This window comes from Pipistrellus hanaki (assembly GCF_964339955.1).
Source record: "Pipistrellus hanaki genome assembly, chromosome: X".
Lineage (NCBI taxonomy): Eukaryota > Metazoa > Chordata > Mammalia > Chiroptera > Vespertilionidae > Pipistrellus > Pipistrellus hanaki.
Genome location: NC_140524.1, coordinates 61,413,136 through 61,428,234, shown reverse-complemented (window position 1 = coordinate 61,428,234; position 15,099 = coordinate 61,413,136).

Here is a 15,099-nt window from a genome sequence, read left to right as displayed (position 1 = left end):
ATCTATGCATTGATATCAATGTGATGTTAAAAATCTCCTGATATTCCTGTATAGCTATCAATATCTCCCTTTATGTCTACCAAGATGTTCTGTTTTTGTTTTTTTATATATTAGGTGCACCTATGGAGGGTGCAGATATGTTTACAACGGTTAAATCATCTTGTTAGATTGATCCCTTTAGTATTTTATGTATTGACTTTCTTTGTCTCTTTTATGGCCTTTGTTTTGAAATCCATTTTGTCTGATGTAAATATTTCTATCCCAGGTTTTTTTTTCTTTTCTATTTGCATGGAATTTATTCTTTCCATTCCTTCACCTTCAGTCTGTGTGTAATTTTTGTTCTGAGGTAAGTCTCTTGTACACAGCATATACAATATATGGATCATGTTTTCTCATCCCTTCTGCTTCCCTATGTATTTTGATTGGAGCATTTAATTCATTTACATTTAAGGTTATTATTGATAGATACTTATTTATTGCCATTTTATACTTCATACCTCTGTTCCCCTATTTCTATTTCTGTCTTTTTTTTTTTTCCCTTAAAGCAGGCATTTTAACATTTCTTGCAATACTGGTTTTGTGGTAATGAACTCCTTTAGCTTTTTGTGAGGTGGGGAGATCTTTATCTCACCTTCAATTTTAAATGAGACTCATGCTGGATAAAGTAGTCTTAGTTATAGGTCCTTGATTTCAACCACTTTGAACATTTCATGCCAACTCCTTGTGACCTGATGCATTTTTTTTTCTTTTAGAAATAAGCTTCCAGTCTTATGGAAATTCCTTTGTAGGTATCTGTCTCTTTCCTGCGGCTTTTAAGATTCTTTCTTTGGCCCTGTTGGTGTGTCTCAGTGGTTGAGTGCTAACCTATGAACCAAGAGCTCATGGTCCAATTCCCCATCAGGACACATGCCCAGGTTGAGGGCTCAATCGTTTCCATCTATCTTTCCCTTTCCTTTCCTCTATGAAATAAATAAAAATAAAAAATAAAAAACATTATCTCTTTATCTTTAACCTTTGTTATTTCCTCCTTGGGTTTCTTATTGCAATTGTCCTTTCCTTCACTTACTTATCTCTCTCTCTCTCTCTCTCTCTCTCTCTCTCTCTCTCTCTCTCTCTCTCTCTTTCTCTCTCTCTCTCTCTTTCTCTCTCTCTCTCTCTCTTTCACACACACACACACACACACACAAACACACACACTCTCACTCTAATTGTTGTCTACCCAATTTCAACCAGACCTTGACATGCCCCACCCTTTCCCTGCTTCTCTTGGTTTAGGGCACATGTGTCAAACACAAGGCCCGCGGGCCAAATCCAGCCCGCCAGGCCTTGCAATGTGGCCCGCACCGTGCTGTCATCACTGCACTCCGCTGTCAGTTTATGACATTGTCAGTTTATGACTGTTCAGTAAACCATTCGGCCCGCAATTTAGGCTGGATTTTAGATTTTGGCCCCTTCTCTGATTGAGTTCGACACCCCTAGTTAGGGGAATCCAGGTCAGGAACTTTGAGAAAGAAATACCTTCATGAAATTATCAAGGACAATAACTTCAGGAAGTAACATTTATAACTGTTGGATCTATCACTTTAACCCTCACACTCTGGACCCTAAACTGCTAAACTACCCAGCTAGCTTTGCCAATACATTCCTCAATATCATACCCCTATCTCATAGTAGGCCCATGTGAACTTCACCAGATACTTATTAGATGGGTTGAAAGGCCAGTTGAAGGGTTCTGCACCACCATTCTTAAAATTTTTACCTGGAACACAGTGATGCTTTCCTGATGTGCACCAATGATACCACTGCCTGCCAATATTGCTGCCACAACTCTGCTTGCATTGGCTCTGCTTATTCAGACCCAATCCTAGTAAGTTAATTCCCCTCCTCTGTCCAAGACCCCTGGAATAGTGTTTGCACTTCAGGTAATAATACATGCTATTTCACCCCACAAGATATTAAGGGAGAAATAATTGCTTAATATGGGAAAACAATGTGGTCAACTCTTGGTGGAGAGAAGGTTATTCTCAACATCAGGAATCTTTGACCTGGAACTGGACTGATGGGATCCCTTGCACGTGGTTTGAGGCAAAAAAAAAAAAATTAAATTTCAGAACTATTGTCTCTGTCAATAACTGTTTGCAGACATTCATAACCTCAGCATTCAACACCCCTATCTACATCCAAATATGTACCCCAACCCCAGGAAAATATTTGTATTCAGACATCTCTCAAACCAAAATGCTCAATCCCACCCCTGGAAAGTCTCAACAGCAGATCTTGGGATAGCCTTCCATTGCATTTCAAATCACCTAACCATTGGTGAATTTATCTTAGCCCAGCTGACTTCACTGGGAGCACTTGTTGTTAATGTAACTCAGCCATCCCATACTAAAAGAGCACTGGGACTACTGATGGTGGGCACTGTAGGACTGGCTACTTCATGGGGAGAATTTACCTATCATGAGACAACTCTCAGAAACCTCACCTAAGGCCTAAAAGATCTTGCTACCAATACAGAAGAAGCCTTACAGAAAATTCAAAGGTCATTTGACTCTTTGGTTAACATAGTTCTAGATAACAGGCTGGCTCTTTTTAAATTTAAATACTTGATTGCTTAAAGTATTACATAAGTCTCCCTTTTCCCCCATTTACCAGTCCCTAGCTGCTCCCACCCCCTAGCACATGCCCTCACCCTTCTCCCCATCTGTGTCCATTGGTTTTGTTCATATGGATGCATACAAGTCCTTTGGTGGCTCTCTTTCCCCTTTACCCCCTGTCTTCCCTCATAGGTTGGATGATCTGTTTGATGCTTCTATGACTCTGGTTCTATTTTTGTTCTTCAGTTTATGTTGTTTTATATTCCACATATGAGTGTGATCATATGATGTTTTTGTTTCATTGACTGGCGTATTTCATTCAGCATAATATTCTCCAATTCCATCCAGGTTGCTGCAAATGGTAAGAATTCCTTCTTTTTTATGGCAGCATAGTATTCCATTGTGTAGATGTACCATAGTTTCCTGATCCAGTCATCTGCTGACCGGGGCCTAAGCTGTTTCCAAATCTTAGCTATTGTAAATTGTGCTGCTATGAACATAGGGGTGCATATATCATTTCTGATTGGTGTTTCTGGTTTCTTGGGATATATTCCTAGAAGTGGGATTATTGGGTCAAATGGAAGTTCCATTTTTAATTTTTTGAGGAAACACCATACTGTTTTCCACAGTGGATGCATCAGTTTGCCTTCCCAACAGCAGTTCAACAGGTTTCTTTTTTCTCCATCCTCTCCAGCACTTGTCCTTTGTTTATTTGTTGATAATAGCCATTCTGACAGGTGTGAGATGGTATCTCATTGTCATTTTGATTTGCATCACTCAGATGATTAGTGACTTTTAGGATGTTTTCATATGTCTCATGGCTTTCTGCATGTCCTCTTTCAAAGAGTGTTTATTTAGATCGGTTGCCCATTTTTGATTGGACTGTTTATCTTCTTTTTGTTAAGTTGTATGAATTCCCTATAAATTTTGGAGTTTAAACTCTTATCGGAGATAACATTGGCAAATATTGGTATGTATGTATCATTTCAACCAAAGTTGCACCTGTATTTTACAACCACTGTCTCAAGTCTACTATTTGGACTCTTTCTTCCTAGAAACTATGATTTACTCAAGCCTATAATTGGTCTGATATTGGATCCAAGTCTCACTCTCTTCGGCTAGAGGAGGTAACATTCTGACCACACATATAAAGTCTTCATACCCATTTCCATCCACCAAAGTATACACATTGACAATATTTTCATCTACTATATAGTAATATGTTCACCTACTAATGGATGTATTATTGGAATTCAGAAATCCAGAAATGAAAACAATAATCTTTTTACATATATGAAAAGTCCAAATCTTATATAATTTATAGCTAATTTATGTAAATGGATAAATGTTAAATATTATTGGTAGATTTAACAAGCTAGTTTACTAGTGCTAAGTGCCTGAAAAGTTAGAATATTTTAGGTATGATTTTAGGAAAGATTCTTTATTAATAAAGTGACTGACCAAGTTTAAGAGTGAAGCATAGCAAGGAGTGGAAAGAAGGGAAAATGCTAATAGTGTCTTAAAGTATCCATGGAAAGGTAAGTAATGATGAGAGTTCTGGGACTATTTTTCTGACATCATCGGTGTGAGTGTATTCGGTTGTATAAACAATTAAATGGAGTGAGCAAAACATGAATATTGAAAAATACAAACTGATAAGTAGATTAATTTCACTTCAATAGTTTTCCTTTGCTGGTCATTAGATTTTAATTCATTTTCTGCTATTTTATTATTTTCAGCACCTCAAATGTGTTGCTTTTCACTAGACACAATTATTGGTTCTTACCTGACTATAACACTTGTCTTTGTGAAAAAGCATCAACATTTTTAATGCCTATCAGGTAAGATTTATAGCAGAATCATATCCTAGAAGTATTTCTCCATTTCATAAAATGTAAGTATCCCAGAAATTCCTAAATAGAAACTGAACAAATCTACTTTTAAAAATTAGGTAATTTAGCCAAAACCTGTTTGGCTCAGTGGATAGAGCATCGGCCTGTGGACTGAAAGGTCCCAGGTTTGATTCCGGTCAAGGGCATGTACCTTGGTTACAGGCACATCCCCAGTAGGGGGTGTGCAAGAGGCAGCTGATCGATGTTTCTAACTCTCTATCTCTCTCCCTTCCTCTCTGTGAAAAATCAATAAAATATATATATTTTTTTAAATTAAGTAATTTGAATTTTTAGTCAAATATCTTCTTTTCTTTAGAAAAATCTGTGTTTAACCTGTACATACAGTGCTATTTTATGTCAATTATATTCAATACCAGTAATATAATTTTCTGTCTACTGCAAAATAAGTAAAATATATGGAAAAAGTGGGTTTATAATTGTGAGTATATGAAACACAGAGCTTATTTTTATTTTATTATTTATTAACTAGAGGCCTAGTGCATGAATTTTCTGCATGGGGTTCCTAGGCCTGGCCGGATATCAGGGCTTATCAAGGCCTTCCTTCTCCTGGCTGTCAGCTGCTGGCTGCAGGCCTGAGCCTTTCTTCGTTCTGTGTCACCCCCTGGTGGTCAGCATACGTCATAGTGAGTGTTTGAACTTCCATTTGGTTGAACTCCTGAGGGGAAAAATTGCATATTAGCCTTTTATTATATAGGATCATTGCATTAGTTTCCATACAAACAACTATAAACCTACTTTTGCCGAGACCGGTTTGGCTCAATGGATAGAGCGTCGGCTTGGGGACTGAAGGGTCCCGGGTTCGATTCAGATCAAGGGCATGTACGGTGGTTGCGGGCATATCCCCAGTAGGGGGTGTGCAAGAGGAAGCTGATCGATGATTCTCTCTTATCGATGTTTCTAACTCTCTATCTCTCTCCCTTCCTCTCTGTACAAAATAAATAAAAAATATTTAAAAAACAAAACAAAAACCTACTTTTGACCCAGCCTGTATATGCAAAGCCAAGTAATGTGCCATTTTACAATCTTATAATTGCTTCTAGCCATGAATGTAAATCAACTAGGCTGTCTTAGACTATTTCTTATCCCTTTACTCACACTCTGTCCAAACACATCACACTTTCAAGCTCTATTTATTTTACTTCTGTACATTTGTACAACTACCCTCTGTCCATCTGCCTTATAGTTCAAGTTCTCATTATATCTTGCTTGGATTGTTCTCTGCTTCCAATCTATGTTCATAGAACTGAGATACTTTCACAAACAATGATCTGACAAAATAACTCTCTAACTCAAAAACCATTGATTGAGCTACTGCTATGCTTTTTCAGCTTCTTAACATGACCTACAATGTCCTCCATACCCCTGGCTCCTGCCTTCTGCTACAACCATAATGTAATAGTTTATACTTGATTCTCTGCTGGCTACCTAAAGACATTTCTAGACTCTAGAGTTAAAGTAACATCTTTATCATTTTGTAAAACAACACCTTTTGTATCATTCTCTGTCCTGCTATCTTGTCCAAAAATGCATGAAAACACTGGGAGTATTTCTGCTTATCTCTAGGCCAATGGTGTCGACTATAAACCAATTATACTCAGTTTGGGGCTATTACCAAACAATTTGCCTTTTCCACACTTAACTCTTCCCAAATCTATTTGTAGATTTTCAAAAAATCCCAGGTCTTCTTTGAATTTCTCATTCAATTTCTTCCCAAAAGAACATCATACAGCAACTCATGTTATCCTTGACATGTTATCTCCAGGATTGTAATATCCACAATGACTGGAGGCTCGACCGAATGCCATGCTGCATGTGGAGCAGGTGAGTGGGATGAATTGCTGATCTCCCCAAGAGAGACAGAGAGGTAGGGCTGATCAGCAGCAGCAGCAGAAGCTGCTGGTGAGGCCCAGAAAAGTAAGTAGGGTGATCAGACTCTACTCTCTCCTGGCCTCTCCAACAGCCAAGCTTCTCTTTCCCCAAGAGTTCAGCAGTTCAGCCCACTTGCCATCAGCCTGGGACAGCTACTGATCATCCCTGCCTCTATGATCAGGCCTGGAGATAGGCCCAGAGATGCTGACTGGCATGGAAACCTACCAATCAAAACCAAATCTGGGTGAACTGTGAGGAGCCAATGGCTGCTAGAAGATGGAACTTTTGACACTGACTGGCATAGAAACTGACCAATCAGATCCAAATCTGGGTGAACTGCAAGGAGCCAATGGCTGCCTAAGAGGCCAAGCTTTTGACACTGACTGACATAGAAACTAACAGGCCAAAACCAGTTTGGCTCAGTGGATAGAGCATCAGCCTGCGGACTGAAAGTTCCCAGGTTCAATTCCAGTCAAGGACATATACCTTGGTTTCAGGCACATCCCCAGTAGGGGGTGGCAGGAGGCAGCTCTGATGTTCTCTCTCTCTCATCGATGTTTTTAACTCTCTCTCTCCCTTCCTCTGTGTAAAAAAATCAATAAAATATATGTTTAAAAAAATAAAGAAACCCAACAAATCTGGGTGAGATATGAAGGCAGAACATAAGGTGGGGGCTGAGGAGAGGTTTTAAGGGAAACAGTTGTTTAGTGAAAGGTGTAAGAAAGCGGTTCAATTTTTTAATGACTGGTTTGACAGTATAGGGCATATGGCTGGCTATCAGCCCAGATATAGGGATTATGTGTTTTTGTCTGCCAAGAGCATCTCCTCCTCATAAAAAGGCTCCCCCCTCATTTAAGCAATCCTATCCTGCATAATCTATCTATACTAATAAAAGGGTAATATGCTAATTAGACTGGGTGGACCGGCCATCTTCCAGATGTCTGATTTACTTCCTGATAAAGCCATGGTGGTGGGGGACAAGGCAGAGGCAATTAGGAGTGATCAGGCCAGCAGGTGAGAGCAGTTAGGGGTGAGATAAGGCCGGCAGGGGAGGACAGTTATGGGCAATCATCCAGGCAGGTGGCAATGTAGGGGTGATCAGGCCAGTAGTCAGAGGGTTTAGGGCTGATCAGGCAGGAAGCCAGAGGGGTTTGGGAAGACCAGGTAGGAAGACAGGCATGTGGTTAGGAGCCAGTCATCCCGGATTGCAAGTGGGATGTCCGACTGCCAGTTTAAGCCCGATCCCCAGGCAGTTGGATATTCCCTGAGGGATCCCAGTTTGAAGATGGTGCAGGCCAGGCTGAGGAAACCCCCTCCATGCACAAATTTTATGCACTGGGCCTCTAGCACCTAAATAAAAATAAATTTCCATTTTGTTTCGTTATGTAAAGCAGGGTTTGTTCACTTAAGATAAAATTATAGATAAGTAACATGAAACAATTATATGGGAACATTTTAAGAGAATGTGGTTGCTACCTCTTATTGAAGAAAATGGTAAAGTTTTTCTTAGAAGTGTTCAATTTTTCAATTTAAATATCTATTGTGAAAAGAATTAAAAACATTATAAAAATCAGGAGTGATGCACTACTACAGTTGACATATTGACCTCTTAATATTGCCTTGTGAGAAAAAAAAAAGTTGTGTGTGTTAAATTGCTTCACAAAGACCTTTATTCAGAAATTATTCTCTCATGAAAAATACTTTAGGCAAGCTGCCTATAATGCAACATTCAAGCACTAAATTAAAGGTCAAGAATATGTTAATGAGTGGTGTGCAAAGTTCAGAATCTCTTCATCTTCACTGCACAACTGTCTCTTCTTCTAACTCTGCTTAGTGTCCCTAACCTTGGTTCTATAAATATTTTTTGGATCTCATTAATTCATGTTCCTCTATTGCTTTTAACTGTATTCAGCAGCAGGACAGTTCTGGAAATCATATTCACCATAACTCTCAGGAGAACTTATGAATGATAAATTAAAAAGTGTTATTTCACAGTCTCATTCTCTTTCTTCATTGCTATGCTCTCTCTCTAAGCATCTTGATTCTTTTCACCTTGAAGGATTATCTAGAGAACTTTATGCTTATTCATCAGAACTAATGTGTTGATACTGAAAAGGGTATGGAAGATGGAGTCCGAGATTCTGCAAGTAGAACTTAGGGAAGTCATTATATCTTTCTAGCATCTATGTCAGCTTTATAGAATTCTAGTGAACATCCAATGAGGTAATGCATGTGAAAATCTTTGTAAGTAGTCAAATGCTATTAAAAGACTTGTCATTATATCATTTCTTAGTGCTATTTTACAACTGTCTGTCCATAGCATTGAATCGCTATAGCTTCCTAACATTGGAGTCCCAGGCCGTGACCTTCCCCACAGTGATATGCTTTTCTAGGGTCCCAATTATAGATCTTATCTGTCCTTATCATTGGAATATATCAATTATCAATATCAATTATCTTTTGAATTATTTGACCCCAGATCGATTAAGGAGACCTATTCACATAGGATTTTATTGGAGTTGGGTCTTTAGTTGACCTCAGGTTATAAAATGACATGATATTATTCATTTCACAGCACTCTCAACCCTGTATGAATTCTACTTTGGGCCTACCTACTAAGGCTAGGGTTTCTGCTGTTCTTTTTTATCCTTAATGGCATTTAATCTTCACATTCCTTTACTGGGTTATTTTGTAATATTTTCAGCTATTTAGCATAACAAATTTTGGCCATATTCAAATTCTGTCAGGTGATAGCAATTCTACTGGTAGTTATGACTTGCTCTCTGTTCCCAAACAAAAAGCAGAAACTTCAGTTAAAATAAAATAAGTTACTTCGTTTACTTAGGAAAAAAACAAGTGCCCATTATGAAATTGAGTACCCTATGCTGAAAAGGTTATAAAATGAAACCTGCTGTCTCATATTTTCAGAAAATTGAATGATGTATGACATTAATCATGCTCTAACAATCAACTACCCATGGATTTAAAGTATGTTATTTTATAATTTTGCAGGCTTTGTGAGAAATATAGGTTAGAGCAATGGTTTTCTGGCATGCTCTGAAGAGTGTTGGTATTATACAGGTTCAAGTTAATTATTTAAAATATGCTTAAAATGTTTAGTATGTTTCTAATCTACTGAAAGTCTACTTTTTTTTTACCATGTTCTATACTACTTATTTTACATGAATTTAACTAAATTTTAACAGTAATCCTGAGAAGAAGGTATTATTAAATTCTCATTTTACCAATAAAGAAGATGAGATTCAGAGAGATTAAGCCTATTACACGAGTCACAGAACAAGTAGGCTCAGAACAAATCTTAGTTCACCTGCTCTAATATTATCGTTCATTATTCTAGATCATGCTACTTTCTGGAAACACATTGATATATTTTGAAATAAATATTATTCTCTTTAAACTTGTTAACTCGTTGGTGTACAACTCACAATTTCTAGCTTTTGAAGAAAAATAATAGAGCTTGAATATTGTTAAACCTTGTAATACAGTCTATTCTCCTCACCATTTACTGCTAATTAAGATTGAAGTATAGAAGTTGTCAGATACAATTAAATTGTGACACATTTTAGAGTAAATGATAGAAATATAGTTTTATAAAGTATAGATTATAGGTTAATCTTCCAAAAAGAAGTAGTTTTAACTGTGCAGCTAAATTGCTTAAGTCTAATCTTGGTACTAGCTATAGAATATGTGAAACATGACAAGTGCACTAAAAATTTTAATTAATACATTTCAGTAAGGAATGTTGATGAATAAGTTGGTCTTACTTTATTCTGACTCATCTCCAAAAATATTTGAAAAGTAAACAAAAATGTATATTGACTGTGCAGTTTCACTGACACCAATATTATTCAGATATGTATTCACACAAGGAGAATATCTTGACCAATCATGTAATACTACAAATTGCACTTAACCTGGTCACATTTATTTTATAGATTAAAATAAAAACTCTTTAACCCTTAAAAAGTTCAAAAGATTAAGTTTAGCTGAAACCGATTTGGCTCAGTGGTAGAGCGTCCGTCTGCAGACTGTAAGGTCCCGGGTTCGATTCCGGTCAAGGGCATGTACGTTGGTTGCGGGCACATCCCTGGTGGGGGGTGTGCAGGAGGCGGCTGGTCAATGTTTCTCTCTCATTGATGTTTCTGGCTCTCTCTCTCTCTCCCTTCCTCTCTGTAAAAAATCAATAAAATATATTTTTAAAAAAAGATTAAGTTTAGTTTTGGAAGACAGTATGAACTCAGAACAATTGGAGATCAATTTCAAGGCCATAAGATCTCTAAGGTCTCTTGCAACTTTCTTATTTTAGTCCTAGACTAAATGCCAGCCTCTCCTGTGTATACACAGCATGTAACCTTTAATTGTCAAATCTCTGAACACTTTAATTTAACATATCCTACAATATTAAGAATAAAAGAAAATGAAAAAATATCTGCTTTCAAACTTGCAAACCTGACTCAAGAAGAACTCCATATATCATTTGGCTTTGGTAAGGTACACTGCTGGCTAAACCTATAGCTAAGGCATAGCTCTACTCAGAGAGACCACAAAGCCTCTGTTCATAGTGACTCTTGATTAGACTAAAGGACTGATTGAGCTCAGACAGAAAAGCAGCAAAATTGGTCCCGGTTTCTGGAGTCCAAAACAGCAGTGATACTCACTATGGTAATTTAAGTTTTTTTTTTTAATTAAATTATTATCTGTGTACATATTTTAACATTGCCCCCCCTTCCCATACATACCCTCCCTCCCCAGAGTTTTGTGTCCATTGGTTGTACTTATACGCATGTATACAAGTCCTTCGGTTGATCTCTTATCTCCCCCAGATCTCCCTACTCTCCCCACTGTAATTTTACAGTCTGCTTGTTGCTTTACTGTCTTTATATCTGACTTTTGGTTTGTCAGTTTATAATGTTCTTTAATATCCATAAATGGTAATTTAAGTTTAATTAGGGCATTAGCAAACTTTAATGTGACTTCCAGTTCAAAAACAAAAAAATTATGTGTAATTTGGACAAGGTACTAACCTAGAACATGTGTAATGTTGCTTTTATCTTCCCTGCAATCTTAACCCCTCCAGATTTTCTTCAGGTCAGGAGTGCAGAATTACATGCAATGGAAACTCACCATAACTATTTTCCTTTTTGTTAGCCTCATTAGTCAGTCCATTATTATTAGACACCCCATTTGAAGATAAGGCACAGAGCATTTCCTAAGCTGTGATGAAGCCAGAATTTCTCCCCAATATCACCCAAATATTTTGTCTGTATAAATGATAAAGAATAGATATATATTATAACATGCGACAAAGACAGGTGAAATTGTCACCTACAGAAAAGGGGGCAGGATGAGCCAAAACAAATAAGTGAACTTATTTTGTAAACTTTAGAAAAGTATCACTCCCCTTCCTTGTGTGTCGTAAGCTAGTCTGACAAGTTTTGCTTTAGTATTCAGTGTAGTTTCTGACATTAAGGCAGAAAGACACGATTATATTTCTAAGTTCACCAACACTCAACTTACATAAGTAAACTGTAAGAATTGCAAAGAAAGGCAAAAGGGTGTAGAGTTTATGCACATAGTTTCTGATAAATGTCAACCTATTGTTCCTTGTTATGCTCTAACTAGAGGGCATTTGGATGATGTGAGAAAAGAGAGTAGTGGATTTTCATAAAGTCTTATTGAGTTCTAAAGACAATATTTTGCAATCATGACAATAAAACTATTATATGTTCATGAGAATAAAACCTTACTTAAAATGAAATATACTAAAAAATTATGAAAAAATAGAACTCAAGAAAATTGCTGACATGCCTGTCATTATTATCTGCTATAAAGTTAACAGATTTTTTCAACTTTGCACTCCTTCTTATTATTTCTCTCTATGCTCATGTTTACTAGCTCTTATTTATTCCCAGAAGATGGCTTTCTGAAGATGATTACAGTCAGGCACAGAAGTGAACTCTCTAACCTCAATAATTACATTTTATTGATTTAAGTTAGATATCTATATTCTGGAAAAAAAAAACATTTAATAGTATTAACATTCCAATAGTTGGTCTCACATGTCATCAGAATGATTTTCACACCACTTTTAACAATACCTTTATTTTGAAAGGACAAATTTTCCAAATGCCTTAAATTTTCCTAGGGAAATAAGGGTAGTGATACTATATTGCCATATATTATAGCTTGATAGTTGCCTCATCTTTAGCTATAAGAGTAAGATATTACTCCTAACCTTGTTGAATATGTGTGACACTGGAAATTGACTTTCCCACACTGCATACCTGTTCATATACTACCTGAAGTAAATGTGTCTCTTCACACTCACATGAAGAAGAGAGACCAGTGCCCTAGCCAGTTTGGTTCAGTGGATAGAGCATTGACCTGCTGACTGAAGGGTCCCAGGTCTGATTTTGGTCAAGGGCACATGCCCAGGTTATGGGCTTGATCCCTAGTGGAGGGGTGCAGCAGGCATCCAATCAATGATTTTCTCTCATCATTGATGTTTCTATCTCCCTCTTCCTCTCTGAAATCAATAAAAAATATATATATTTTTTTTTTAAAAAGGAGTGACCAATGGTTTAAAAATCTTATCAAGAAGAGGATATTCACAATTCAAAAAAATATTATAAATTTATAAATGCAGCAGCTGTTGGTTTAAATTTGTGTACAGGTCCGCACAAATACTGCCAATGATCTTTGACAAAAGAATAAAGGCAAATGGAGAAATAAAAGTCTTCAATAAACAGTACTAGAACAACTGGGCATCCACATGCAGAAAAAAAAATGAATCTAGACACAGATCTTTTACAAAAATAAACTCAGGTTATAGTTATAAAATTTAAAACTCAAAATTCAAAAATTTCTAGATGAAACAATAAGATTAAATCTAGGTGATCTTGGGTTTGGTGATAGCTTTTTATTTATTTATTTTAAATATATTTTATTGATTTTTTACAGAGAGGAACGGAAAGGGATAGAGAGCTAGAAACTGCGATGAGAGAGAAACATTGACCAGCTGCCTCCTGCACACCCCCTACTGGGGATGTGCCCTCAACCAATGTACATGCCCTTGACAGGAATCAAACCCACGACCCTTTAGTCCACAGACCGATGCTCTATCCACTGAACCAAACTGGTTTCAGCTGGTGATAGCTTTTTAGATGCAACACCAAAAGCATGATCCTTGAAAACACTACTGATAAGATGGACTTCATTAAAATGAAAAGCTTCTCCTTTGGGAAGGTCAAGGTGAAGAAAAGCAAAGCAAACCACTGACAAAGAGAAAGATCTGCAAAATACATACACAATAAAGGACCTACATCCAAACAATACAAAGAATATTTTAAACTCAACAATAAGAAAACAAACAACCTAATTAAAAATATATATAAAAAATCTGAACTGCCATCACACCAAAGAAGACAAATAAGAATATGGAAAGATGCTCAACATCATATGTGGTCAAGAAATTGCAAATAAAAATAACAAAATACTACTACACACATATCAGAATGTCTAAAATTCAAAGCACTGATAACACCAAATGCTGACAAGGATGTGGGCCAATAGGAACACTGACTCATTGCAGGTGAAAATACAAAATCGTATGGGCACTTTGGAAGACAGTTTGGCAGCATCTTACAAAACTAAACATATCCATACCACAAAATTATAGCTATTGTTCTCCTTGATATTTACCCAAATGAAATGAAATGTATATCAATTAAAATAACCTGCGCATAATGTTGAAAGCAGATTTATTCATGATTCACAAAATTGGGAAGCAACTAAGATTTCCCTCAACAAGTGAATGAATAAACAAACTTTAGCACACTCATATAATAAAATATTATTCAGCAATAAAAATATGAGCTATCATGCCATGAAAATACATAAAAAATGTTAAATGCATAGTTCTAAGTGAAAAAAGCTGATCTGAGAAGGCTAAATTCTGTATTATTCTAATAATACAACATTCTGGAAAAGTAAAACTATGAAACAGTAGAAGATTAATGGATGCCAGGGATTAGGAGGGAGGGAAGGATGAATACGACAGTGAAAATATTCTGTATAATACTATAATTTTAGATACATGTCTTTATATATCTGTCAAAACCTATGGAATGTACAATACCCAGAGTGAACACTAATGTGATATATGGACTTTAGTTAATAATAATAATAATAATAATAATATGTTAATATTGGCTTATCAATTGCAACAAATGAACTTCACTGCTGTACGGTGTAAATGATAGGGGAAATAGGGTGGGGGGTAGAGAGAGTGGTGAGAAAATGTATGAAAAGTTATTATACTTTCCATTCATTTTTTTTCTACAAACCTAAAACTGATCTAAAAATAAAGCTTATTAATAAAAAGTAATATTCAGAAGTGTGGTGACTGAACTGAGAGTTTCTTGTGCTCAAAGTGTATTTTTGTGAAAGGAGAAAATAAAAAGTAGACATACACTGATCATATCTGCAGAGTAAAACATATTTAAATAAGAAAATGGCATTGAGAATACTGATTAAAAATAGAAAATCCATTAAGTAGTCTCTTCCCAATACAAACATTTCTCTAGTATTCACAGTATAACTTTATTACCCTGCTTATCTGAAATTGCTTCTTTTAAATTTAAAATGTGTTGATTCCATACTCACACATTTACTAATCAACTCATGCATTTTTTGAGTGA